At 43.8% G+C, this 13,574-nt stretch overlaps 1 pseudogene; it reads right to left on the bottom strand.

Annotated features, from left to right (window-relative positions):
* Positions 1–799: 799 nt before the first annotated feature.
* The window catches only part of LOC111524557, a 28,400-nt pseudogene continuing 15,625 nt past the window's right edge, over positions 800–13,574 (bottom strand).

Genomic DNA, 13,574 nt, shown 5'->3' with positions numbered 1-13,574 from the left:
TCTGGGTGAAGGGATGATTTAACTCGGGAAACTCAAGAACACAAAACAACAACAGAAATAACATCCTTGAACATGTTCAACTAGAATGGCAAGGCGTTTTCCAACATAAAACATTGTAATTTTCCTGCTACTCCAAAGGAATCCAATAAATAATTTTACAAAATTATAATCAAAACTGAAAGCGATGGCCAGGTGCGGTGGCTCATGCCTGTAATCCCAGCACTCTGGGAGGCCGAGGTGGGCAGATCATGAAGTCAAGAGTTCAAGACCAGCCTGGCCAACAGAGTGAAACCCCGTTTCTACTAAAATTACAAAAATTAGCTGGGCGTGATGGCAGGTGCCTGTAATCCCAGCTACTCAGGAGGCTGAGGCAGGAGAATGGCTTGAATCCGCGAGGCAGAGATTGCAGTGAGCCTAGATCATGCCACTGCACTCCAGCCTGAGTGACAGAGCTAGACTCCATCACAAAACAAACAAAGAAACAAACACCTGAAAGTGACGCCAGCCCCCTGACAACACAAGTTACAGATCCTTGTGCAGTCCCAGGGTTGAGTGGTCCAAGAAAGTCACTCCCTGAGCCCAGCCTGAGCTTTCATCTTTCCCGAATGGGACCTGGTAGAGGGTCCACGCTGCTTTGCGGAAGAGTTGCATCTGGTAAGCCCAGGTGGTGAGTGAAGCCAAAGATGACAACACGAGAAGGTGTCAAAGCCGAGGTTTCCTCATGCTGAAACCAGGCCTTAGGAGGCAAGTTCTTTGGTGGGGCCTCTTTGCCCAAGCTGGAGCAAGTCCCCTGCACCCATCATGCAGGGAAGAGATTGGGTGGGCTTTCTCCTTAGCAAGACTTTGCTATGGGGTCCTGGTAGGTGTTCTCATGTTGCCTGTTCTGGGTTGAGGTTCTGCATGTAGCCAGGCACAACTCAAAATGTTCTTCAACTGCCATGAAGAGGTTCTGGAATGCCCCAGCTGCCTGACTGGGGAAGCACTCCAAGAGAAGCTGCTTGTTGGGCAGCAGCCGCTGGGCCAGCAGCCATCACAGCAGTGTTGCTTTGTGCCAGGGTTGTTGATGTTGCAGCAGCCGCTGGGCCAGCAGCCATCGCAGCAGTATTGCTTTGTTCCAGGGACGTTGATGTTGCAGCAGCCTCTGGGCCAGCAGCCATCACAGCAGTATTGCATTGTTCCAGGGATGTTGATGTTGAAGCAGCGGTTGGGCCAGCAGCCATGGCAGCAGTATTGCTTTGTTCCACGGATGTTAATGTTGCAGCAGCTGCTGGACCAGCAGCCATGGCAGCAGTATTGTTTTTGTGCTAGGGACATTGCAGTTGCAGCAGCAGTTGGGCCAGCAGCCATCACAGCAGTATTGCTTTGTGCTAGGGACATTGACGTTGCAGCAGCCATTCACCAGCAAATTCTTCCTCTCACAAACATAGTTCATTCATGATGAGGTGCTCCCCTCGAATGGAGTTGCGGCACTGATTGCTGGGGTGACTGCCATTGCCCGGGTTAAACTGTACTTTACACAGAATGAGTTGATCGTTGTCCTGAACCTGGAGGAGATTCCTCTCTTTGACTCTCCTCTCCTCCTGCTTGAAGGTGCTCCTGAGGAAGTAGATGAGTGACAGCCCAAAGACCAGGGCGAGCACCCACCTCCTCTGCAGATGTCGGTGCTACACCGTGACCTCCTGGTTCACCATCCTGTATTGTGGAACACAGTAGGCCCAGGGCTCCTACACACCCCGCAGCCCCATCCCTTGAGGCAGACACTGACCCCATGGCCTGTGGCCAAGTCCCAGGTTTATTTTTCTTATCCCATATATCAGAATTTAATTCCTTTTTATGCTGAACGATGTTCCAAAACATGTTCTTTTCTTTCTTTGGTGGCCATCCTAATTGGTGTGAAGTGGTATCCCATTGTGGTTTATTTTGTTTTCTGTTTTTTTTTTTAAATTATTATTATTATTTTTTTTTTGAGAGGAGTCTTGCTCTGTCACCAGACTGGAGTGCAGCGGTGCAATCTTGTTTCACTGCAACCTCTGCCTCCCAGGTTCAAGTGATTCTCCTCCCTCAGCCTCCTGAGTAGCTGGGATTATAGGTGCCTGCCATCACACCTGGCTAATTTTTTATTTTTAGTAAAGACAGGGTTTCACCATGTTGGCCAGGATGGTCTTGATCTCTTGACCTTGTGATCCACCTGCCTCAGCCTTCCAAAATGCTGGGATTACAGGCGTGAACCACTGTGCCCGGCCCCCATTGTGGTTTTGAGTTGCGTTTCCTTAATGATGAATGATGTTGAGCATCTTTTGATGTGCTGATTGGCCGTTTGTGTATCTTTTCTGGTGAAATGTCTATTCAAGTCCTTTTTTCATTTTTGAAATATGCTGTTTGTTTTTTGTTGTTGTTGAGTTATAGGAGTTCTTTACATATTCTGAATATTAATTCTTATCAGGAATATGATTAGCAAATATTTCCTCTCATTTAGTGGGTTGTCTTTTCACTCTTTTGATAATATCCTTTGATCCAAAAAAAATTATAATTTGATGAAGTCCAATTCATGTATTTTTTTCTTTGTTGCCTGTGCTTTTGCTATCATATTTCAGACATTATTGCCAAATCCAATGTCATAAAAATTTTCCTATGTGTTCTCTTCTAAGAGGTTTATAGTGTTAGCTCTTACATTTAGGTCTTTTATCCATTTTGAATTAAATTTTGTAAATAGTATAAAGGGGCCAACTTTATTTTTTTGTATGTGAATGTCTAGTTTTACCAGCACCATTTACTGAAAAGATTACCCTTTTCCCCTACTAAAAATCACTGGGCCATATATGTAAGAGTTTATTTCTAGGGTCCTTATTGTATTCCTTTGGTGTAGATGTCCGTCCTTATGCCAGCACTACACTGTTTTGATTACTGTAGCTTGCAGTAGGTTTTGCAATTAGGAAGAAACTTTTCTTCCAAGAAAAGTCGGTTTAATTCACATGAGATGAAAATTAAAATGTGGGTGAGTCTTAGATTGATTAACGCAGAGGAAGTAGCACTCAAGCTATTTTGAAGATCAAAGTTCATCATCCAAGCTCCAGACCTCCTCAGAGCTCATGCCCACCAATCTTTAACATTACAAATGGAGGAAGGGTAGGGATGGAGACCAAGGATAGTGCTGGCAAGGATATGAATTGGTCCAACTTTTTGGAGGGCATTTGGGAATAAGAATCACAACCCTTGGATATGGGTTATAGTTTGACCCAGGAATTATGTTTTCAGGTAGAGTAATAACAAATGGACTTACACAGAAATTTTCTGGCAAAGATGTTTAACCCACATTGTTACCATAGCAATGAACAACAAAAAAAGTTTGAGTGGCACTGGCTAAATTATGGTGCAACCCTACAATGGGATACCAGGTGGCTCTTAGAAATACATGTTGAAGCCTATTTGTAGACATGAAAAGATAAGTGTTTAAATTAAAAAAAAAAAAAAAACACCATTATGTGTACTACACAATTTCACAGTTGTCAGATTTGGAGATCATAAAATATCCAAACACACACACACACATACACACACACACTCTGGAAGGGTAGATGCTGTTACTAATAGTAGTTATATTAGGTCTGGCTTTCCAAAAGCAGGTCTTAAGAGAAGGATTCATGTGCAACAGATTAATTAATTCATTAATTAATGTTTTGAGACGGAGTCTTGCTCTGTTGCCAGGCTGGAGTGCGGTGGTGTGATCTTGGCTCACTGCAACCTCCGCCTCCTGGGTTCAAGCGATTCTCCTCCCTCAGCCTTCTGAGTAGCTGGGATTACAGGCGCTCCCCACCACACCTGGCTAATTTTTTTTTGTAATTTTAGTAGAGACACGATTTCACCATGCTGGCCATGATGGTCTTGATCTCCTGACCTCATGATCCACGTGCTTTGGCCTCCCGAAGTGCTGGGATTACAGGCGTGAGCCACCACACCTGGCCACAACAGAGTTATTAAGGGAGTGCTTCCCGGAGAAACAGGTAAGAAACAGGACAGAAAGGATAGGAAGCAAAGCCAGCATGCAATTTTAGGCCAAGTCCCATAGAGCAGGGGTCCCCAGCTGGTCTATGGGACCAGTACCTGTCCATGGCCTGTTAGGAGCTGGGCTGCACAACAGGAGATGAGTGGCGGGTGAACGAGTAAAGCTTCATCTGTATTCACAGCCACTTCCCATTCCTCACATTGCTGCTTGAACTCCACCTCCTGTCGGATCAGTGGCAGCTTTAGATTCTCATAGGAGCAAAAAGTCTACTGTGAACTGCGCATGTGAGGGATCTAGGCTGCAAGCTCCTTATGAGAATCTAATGCCTGATGATCTGTCACTGCCTCCTATCACTTCCAGATGAGACTTTCTCGTGAAGGACGAACAAGCTCAGGGCTCCCACTGATTCTACATTATGGCGAGTTGTACAATTATTTCATCATCTATGAGAATGTAATAATAAGAGAAATAAAGTGCACAGTAAATGTAATGCACTTGAATCATCCCAAAACTATGTCCCCACCATTCATGGAAAAATTGTCTTCCACAAACATGGTCCCTGGTGCCAAAAAGGTGGGGACCTCTGCCATAGAGGATAACTTCAGTCTGATCCCACAGAGAAACTCTAAGTGTAAATTACACCTTAGGTTTATTCTAACCCAAGGCAAGGAAGCTGGTCTTTCAAACTCCTTCACTCAGCAGTCATTGGTTAAAGGCCACCCTGGGGGTGGGGACATAAACTCCCAGACAAGCTGAATGCAGCTTCTCCAGTAGCCTGAAGGCAGGCTGCCTAGGCAAAGTCACAGGTGCAGGCCATTGGGAGCAAAAGCTTACCACTGTTGAGGAAGAGATGTGAAGAAATGGTAAAGGGATTTTAGGGGATCTGAGTGGAGCACGCCATTTAGCATTCTTTAAATTTTTGGAGACGAGGAAAATCCATTATTTTTGTAATAACAATATGTCATTTAAAAATTACTGTTGAACAAATACCTTTCAAAGTCCTCTGCAATCTCATATCTATTTCACAGAATTATGTTTCGTATTCTGTGGGGGGGAAAGAAGGCTTTTTCTTCTTGGCTGAGTCTGTATATTAAGAATAAAGAACAGGCCGGGCGCGGTGGCTCAAGCCTGTAATCCCAGCACTTTGGGAGGCCGAGACGGGCGGATCACGAGGTCAGGAGATCGAGACTATCCTGGCTAACATGGTGAAACCCCGTCTCTACTAAAAAATACAAAAAACTAGCTGGGCGAGGTGGCGGGCGCCTGTAGTCCCAGCTACTCGGGAGGCTGAGGCAGAAGAATGGCGTAAACCCGTGAGGCGGAGTTTGCAGTGAGCTGAGATCCAGCCACTGCACTCCAGCCTGGGTGACAGAGCGAGACTCCGTCTCAAAAAAAAAAAAAAAAAGAATAAAGAACAAAAGGCTTTTTCTCATAGCCCTGCTGCAGTGACTGTGTTGGCAATATTCTAATAAAGCTATGAGGTTTTGAAATCCTTACCCCAGAGACCAACCTATATCATTAAGAGTAATAAATATAGTCAAAACAATCATGACAACAATGACATGTGGGACTATCCTGTACATTAATATTGATAATAGTGACATGTATTGGAGTGCTCGATGGGCTGGGTCCTGGGTGAAGCACTTCACATGCATTATCTCATTAAATTATCTGAATAATTCTATCAGTTAGCTACAGTGATTACGCCCATTTCCCAGATGTGAAAACTAAGGGCCAAAAAACATTAAGTAATTTGCTCCAACAAAACCAGTAAAAGGCAGAGTCTGGACTCAGCTCAGGTTTGCCTGGTGCCAAAGCTCATGTTTGAAATCTCTGCACTGTGATACATCCCAATCCATGTGCTTCTCTTATATTTTAAGAAACATTAAGTCTTGAATTCTGATCATGGGCCAGTTCTTCTGTTACATTGTACTCCTTTTTACATATAATCCTGAGAATATTTTTCTGCTGGTTTTCCCAGCCTTATTGGACAATTCATTTGAACTTCTTTCTATTCATAATCTTGTAGGAAAAGGGCTGATGTATTTGTAAAATTATAAGCAAAAACCTGTCATTGTCCATGAGAATACCTGCCCCAGTGCATGCTGGGTTGAACATTTTATAATATTCAAACTTCAATCACTGCATTCCCCAAATGATATCTTTCTCCGATCTAAGGGGAAACCTCACCTTTTTGTCTGCTGCAAATATACGTGGTAAAATGGACAGAGGTCAACAGGTATTTTATAATGTGAGAAAAGCACTTTCTAGGACAGTAGAAGAAGGGTGATAATTTTAGAAATTGCCAAATAGGATAAATGGGGGTTTCTTTCTTTTCCTTAACTGCTTTCTTTTCATCTTCAGCTTCAGTCTAAATTCCTGGCATAGAACTGTACATGACACAGGTTGAAATAAATAAAAACAAGCATATAGTTTAAAAGAAATAGGATTTCTTCTCAGGTTAAATTTCTAGCTAAAGATTAATTTGCTTGCACCAGACTCATAACTTTCCAGATTTCTGTTTGCTTATGTGTGAGGGGGAGAAAAAGCTCAGCTAGGCTGAATATAGCGATTAGTTAAATTGCTCAGACATGCATTATTGAAAAACCTCAATTCCACCTGGAGTTGGGGTTTGTTTAGCACTCACTGACAATAACTTTCTGCTTGACTGATGGCTACTAATTTTGATAGCAGGATGGGAATGTCAGTCACAAATAGAAATAGACATACAAACTCTAGGACTCATTAAGCTGGTTACCATGCTCACATCCCCAAATGTGTGTTGTTTCAAAATATAGGCTAAAGAGATTTAATTACATTCTGGGATAGGAAACATTTACGTTTCAAGTTTGCACTGGTTGGGGGGATGCAACAGAGAAAAGAAGAGTAATGAAGCAGAGAGACCTCGGGGAATCAGGAGAGTATCACGCCTGCTGACAGGTGCAAAGAACAGACCTAACATCTGAAGGAAAAGTCGAGTACTTAGGATCAAGGTGGTGGGAAATTAAAGCACCAAGAGATGTTAAGCTGCTCCAGGAAACAGGCTGGGAGACTGGTTGTTTGTCTCAATCAAGAGATGGCTGCACCTAAAAATAAAGATAGAGCCCATCAGACTTTCTTTTCTCTCTCTTCTTTCAGCCCATTGGCCTTGATTTGGTCTTAAGGCATGAAAGGAATCCTCATGGAGCCCGGCTACATTATCATGCCGTGAAAATGAACACTTAAAATGGAAGCAGTTCTCCCAACTGCGTGTGCTCAAGGCAAATGGATTTGGAAGAATTTCACCCACTGTTCTCAGGGAATGGTTGCTCTGTGGGGTGTCTCTGAGACCCACAAGGCTACGGTCCTCGTTGTGTTTGTTTATTTTATTTTAGTTTTCAGATAAGCAAACCAAGACTTAAAGAGGACAGAGAGCTTGGGTTGGCAGTCTAGTGTCATCACGCTTAAATAAATGGGCTCAAATTCTGGATCTGCCACTTCTCAAATCACTGGGTGATTTGAGCAAGTTTCAGTCTCCCTGAGCCTCTGCCTCTTCTATGAAGTGGGAAGAAAAGACTATTGATGACTTAGCATCAACTATTGGGATTAGCAGGAAGGAGGCATGTAAAATGTACTACGTGTATTTAACACAGATTTATCGAGCACTCACTATGTCCCAGGTGATGTTCTAGTTGCTGTATAACCTGGCTTTTTTTCTGTCGTGGAATTTCTTTTTATTCTTATTTTTGATTATAAAAATTATTTTTATATTTTGTGGGTGCATAGGTGTATATATTTATGGAGTACACAAGAGGTTTTGATATAGGCATGCAATGTGTGAAAATCACATGATGGAGAATGGGGTGTCCATCCCCTCAAGCATTGATCCTTCGTGTTACAAACAATCCAGTTATACTCTTTTAGTTATTTTTAAAGGTACAATTAAGTTATTATTGTCTATAGTCACCCTGTTGTGTTATCAAATAGTAGGTTTTATTCATTCTTTTTTTTTGTGGGGAGGACCCATTAACCATACTCCTGCACATAACCCTTCCCAGCCTCTGGTAACCATTGATTCATTGATTGATTGATTGAGACAAGGTCTCCCTCTGTCTTCCAGGCTGGAGTGCAGTGGCGCAATTTCAGCTCATTGCAGCCTCCGCCTCCCAGGTTCAAGCGATTGTCATGCCTCAGTCTCCCGGGTAGCTGAAACTACAGATACTTGCCAACACGCCTGACTGATTTTTTTTTTTTTTTTTTTTGGTGTTTTTAGTAGAGATGGTGTTTCACCATGTTGGCCAGGCTGGTCTTGAACTCCTGACCCCAGGTGATCCACCCACTGACAGCCTCCCAAAGTGCTGGGATTACAGGTGTGAGGCACCGTGCCTGACCACCATTCTTTATATAACCTTGTTTTTCCCCACTGGATGAGAGATACAGCTAATAGTCACAGCAACTGACTGTTACCAAATGTCTATTGTGTGCCAAGCCACTGTGTTTGTCTTTTTTTTTTTTTTTTTGGTTTTTGAGATGGAGTCTCAATCTATCGCCCAGGCTAGAGTGCAGTAGTGCAATCTTGGCTCACTGCAACCTCCTCCTCCCAAGTTCAAGCAATTCTCCTGCCTTAGCCTCCCAAGTAGCTGGGACTACAGGTGCACACCACCACCCCTGGCTAATTTTTGTACTTTTAGTAGAGATGGGGTTTCGCTATGTTGGCCAGGCTGGTCTCGAACTCCTGACCTCAGATGATCCACCCACCTCGGCCTCCCAAAGTGCTGGGATTACAGGCATGAGCCACTGCACCTGGCCTGTGTTTATCTTTTACACACATATCTCATTCTAATAGACAACAACCCTAAAAAGAGGCAGGTACTGTTTTTATCCCTATTGTGTTGATAAGGAAACTGAGACTTAAAGAGAGACATTGAGTCATTTGCCCAAGGTCACAACTCTAGCAGGTGTGGGGCTGGGATTCATTCCATTGTCACTTACAACAAATAATTATTGAGCATCTACTGGGCCACACACTGCACTAGAAACAGAGAAGGCAGCAATGAGCAAATAGGTAGGACAAGCTCTCTGTCCTAATGGCACTTACATTCCAGTGGAGACGCCTGCACCAATTCCCTGTGCAACTAAGACTTTGTTCTGATGGTGGCAGTGTGTGAGGGCTAAGGCTGAGGATCTGACCTGGTTGGGAGGAGTGACATTTAAACTGAGATCTGCAAAGTAGGGCGTGTGAAGAGCGCTCCAGGCTAGAGGCCATGTTCACAGTGTACTCACTTCTCATGCCTGTCCCTCCAGCCTACTCAACAGCAGCATTGGCTCCAACCCTAGTTGGTGGTAACTTCCATTCTCTGCGTTGCCAATTTGTCTGACAGCCCTGGGCCCTGACAGATGTGTTTTCTTTATAAGATGGATTTTGACATCATTTCCTAGAATCTTTTTCTTGACCAAAGGCTTGTGATTGGCCCTTGGCAAATTGTAAGACTAACGACGTCTGTGTGTGTGTGTACGTGTGCGCGTGTGCATGTGTGTGTCTTGTAGCTGTAAAAATCCCATCTTCGATTACATCTCTTCACTATCCCAGTTCTCTATCCTTATTCAGTGGGCAAGCGAAGATGGTTGTTTTGAGTGACAGGAAGAAAAACTGGTGAACTCTTGGCATGAAACCTGAATAACCCTCTTCCCTGCTTAACTACAAACAGAGAAACCCACTTAGCATCAGGGCTGAGGGACAACTGAGTTGTCAAACATGTCCAGGAGAATTAATGAGACCATTTTTATGTTTTTCCTTTGGGGAAGAGGAAGGACAGGCAGCATTCTCAGACCTGAAGGACTTTGAATTAAAAACGAGAGGTGTGAGAATTCTTTTCATTTTTTTCCCATTCAATCCTATCACACATTTTATGATCCTTGGTTTGGGGGCCCAATTTTAAGCTTGCCTTGGCTAAGAACTAGGGACTCAAGACATTAAAGACTCCTCTTCCCCATCCTCCCAGGGGATCTTAATTTGGTGCAGGAAATAGATATGTTTAAATAAGCTGCTTTAATACAAAGTAAACTGTGTTTAGGACTCAGCACAGTGCCTGCCCCATTGAGACTGTATTAGCTGCTCCCCTTCAGAGAAACAGAAGAAATGGAATTTATATAAGAAATTGTAGAAAGAAATGTATTATAAGGATTGGCTTACCTGATTATGAGGGATGAGAAGTCCCATGATACACCATCTTCAAGCCAAAGAACCAGGAAAGCCAGTGGTGTGGTTCCAGTCCGAGTCTCAAGTCCCAAGAACGAGGGGTGCTTGTGTCTGAGGGCAGAAGAAGACGGATGCCCCAGCTCAAGTAGAGAGAGCAAATTCACTCTTCCTCTGTCTTTTTGTTCTCAACAGATTGGATACTACCCACCCACATTGGTGAAAGTAATCATCTTTGCTCAGTCTACTGATTCAAATGCTAATCTTTTCCAGAAACACTGTCACAGACACATCCGTAACTAATGTTTTACCAGCTATCTGGGCACCACTCAGCCTGATCAAGTTGACACATAAAATTAACCATCATAGGCACTTAATTAAGTTGTGTAGAATGATTGAGTGTTTGCAGGAATGGATGGGTGGGTGGGTGGATGGATGGATGGATGGATGGATGGATGGATGGATGGACGGATGAATGAATGAAGGTCCATGGGAAAGCACCAGACACTTGGGAGTGCTTTTAGTGAAGTATATTGTTAGGAGTTTTACGGAGAATTGGGGGTTGATGTATGCAGGACTTTACTGAGTGAAAGAGAAGATAAAGAGATAAAGGGTCATGGAAAAACCTTAAGACTCAGATTTGGGGCCCAATTTTAAGCTTGCCTGCATCCCTACTTCCTTTAGAATACTGTGGTGGGTAGGGGAGCACTCTGCAGTGATGCTCTAACTTGAGCGTGCATTGGAATCACTTGGGAGGTTTCTTAAAACCCAGACTGGTCAGGCGCGGTGGCTCACACCTGTAATTCCAGCACTTTGGGAAGCCAAGGTAGGCGGATCACTTGAGGTCAGGAGTTCGAGATCAGCCTGGCCAACATGGTGAAACCCAGTCTCTACTTAAAATCAAAAAATTAGCTGGGTGTGGTGGTGGGCACATGTAATTCCAGCTGCTTGGGAGGCTGAGGTAGGAGAATCTCTTGAACCTGGGTACCAGAGGTTGCAGTAAGCCAAGATCACTCCACTGCACTCCAGCCTAGGAGACAGAGCGAGATTCCATCTAAAAAACAAAAACAAACAAACAAAAACTCAGATTGTGGGGCCCCAACCACAGAGTTTCTGACTCAGAAAATTTAGGGTGGAGCTTGAGAACTTGCATTTCTGACGATTTCTCATGTGATGGTGACGCTGATGGTCCAGGTACCACACATTGAGAACTACCAGCCAATTGGCTTAGAACAAGGACTCTGGATTCATACAACTTGAGCTTAGGGTTGCCTGGTGAAATACACTCATTTAAAGTTGCATTTCACAGAAACAACAAATAATTTTTTAGTGTAAGTCCCATGTCAGAGGCATCCTGTATTTTTACTTGCTACGTCTGGCAACCCTATTGGGTTTAAGTCTCAGTGCTGTTACTCTGAAGCCATGCTGTTTAAGGCTGATCATTTAGGCTCTCTGAGTTTCAGTATCCCCCACCTACAAAACGGGGCTGGTAACAATACCAGCTGTCTCCTAAAGTAATTATGATGATGAAATAATCGTATAAAGAATTTTGCACACAGCCTTGCCTGTAGCAAGCACGCAGGAAATGTCAGCTGTTATTATTCACCATCATCCTCAGGTGAGTAACTTTGGGGGTGAAAAAAGCATTATACAGAGAGTGTTTTTTTGAAAGGATTTTATGATTCAGCCTTTTAAATTTTAAACTAAGAAATATTTCTCCTCTTTGAAAAGGTCCTTGTAGCTGCCCTCGGTCCTTGTAGCTGCCCTCTCTCATTTCTTTAATAGTAGATCATAAAGAATGGATTGGTTGATTGCATCTAAAAGCTCCTCTTCCAACAACTCCCAACCCCACTCAAGGCCAGACTTGACTGATCTCTGGGTGGTGTGTCTGGGTGTAAAATTTCTGAGGGGCTAGTAAAGGCAGGTCCCTGGGGGTAGGGCTGGGTCCTGCCTCTGGAAAATAGGCACAGCTCCTTTCAACCTGCTGCTTGCTATGAATGAAAACAGAATGAGAGTCAGGTGTGGTAGCCTGTAATCTGTAATCCCAGCATTTTGGGATGCTGAGGCAGAAGGATCACCTAAGGTCAGAAGTTCGAGATCTGTCTGGGCAGCATAGCGAGACCCTCTCTCTACAAATTAAAAATTAACCAGGCATAGTGGGGTGCACCAGTAATCCCAGCTACTTGGGGGGCTGAGGTGGGAGGATCGCTTGAGCCTAGGAGTTTGAGAACAACCAGGGCAACATAAGGAGACTCCATCTCTACAAAAAATAAAAAGTCAAGCCACACAGGGTAATGCAAGCCAGTAGTCCCAGCTACTCAGGAGGCTGAGCAGGAGGATCACTCGAGCCCAGGAGTTCGAAGTTACACTGAGCTATGATCCTGCAGATTGTAGCTGCACATCAGCATAGATGACAGAGTGAGACCCTGTCTCTTAAAAAACAACAATAGCAACAACAACAACGAAAACAAACAGAATGAGACGGAGAGGGAGAATGCTTTTTAATATAGAATCAATTCAGGGCTGATTCCATCCCTTGGAATTACATTTTTCCCCTCAATATTTCAAACTTATGTCCATTTCGAGGTTTGGAATCCCCATTTCCCCTCCACTTCATGGAATGCCAGCCCATTTTGGAAGCTGGAGAGCCAGTGAGGGTCAGCCTGAAATGTTCATGGGCAGGCTGAGCTGCGCTGGGGGCTGAGCGCTGGTCTGAAATGCCTGAACATTTCTTTGTAAAGTTGACCACATCAGTATTTTTCAGCCTGTAGGTTGTGACCTGTAAATGGGTCATGAAATCAATTTGAAGGGTCATAACTAGTATCCCTGTTTTTAGAAAAGAAATAGAATGCAACGCAATGGAATTGAAAATATCAGGATGCAGGCCAGGAGCGGTAGCTCATGCCTATAATCCCAGCACTTTGGGAGGCCGAGGCAGGTGGATTTACTGAGGTCAGGAGATTGAGACCAACCTGGCCAAATCCTGATCCTAGAGACAGGTGAAATCCTGTCTCTACCAAAAAAACAAAAAAATTAGCCGGGTGAGGTGGTGTGTACCTGTAATCCCAGCTACCCAGGAGGCTGAGGCAGGAGAATCGCTTGAACCCAGGAGGTAGAGGTTGCAGTGAGCGGAGATTGCACCACTGCACTCCAGTCTGGGCAACAGAGCAAGACTCCATCTCAAAAAAAAAAAAAAAAAAAAAAGCAAAGAAAAGAAAATATCAGGATACATTGCAGTGCATAGTAAGGGTAAGTGTTGTAAACTTTTGATACACATGACATGTATGATAAATATGTAACATACACTATTTACATGTGTAATGAGTCATGGAATATGGTCAAAAGAACGTGGAAGTCATGAGAGCAGGTAATAGCTAAGGCCCCTTGCAATTTTGC

This window comes from Piliocolobus tephrosceles, chromosome 17, assembly GCF_002776525.5.
Source record: "Piliocolobus tephrosceles isolate RC106 chromosome 17, ASM277652v3, whole genome shotgun sequence".
NCBI classification, from domain to species: Eukaryota; Metazoa; Chordata; class Mammalia; order Primates; family Cercopithecidae; genus Piliocolobus; species Piliocolobus tephrosceles.
This window is presented reverse-complemented; position numbering and strand designations above follow the sequence as displayed.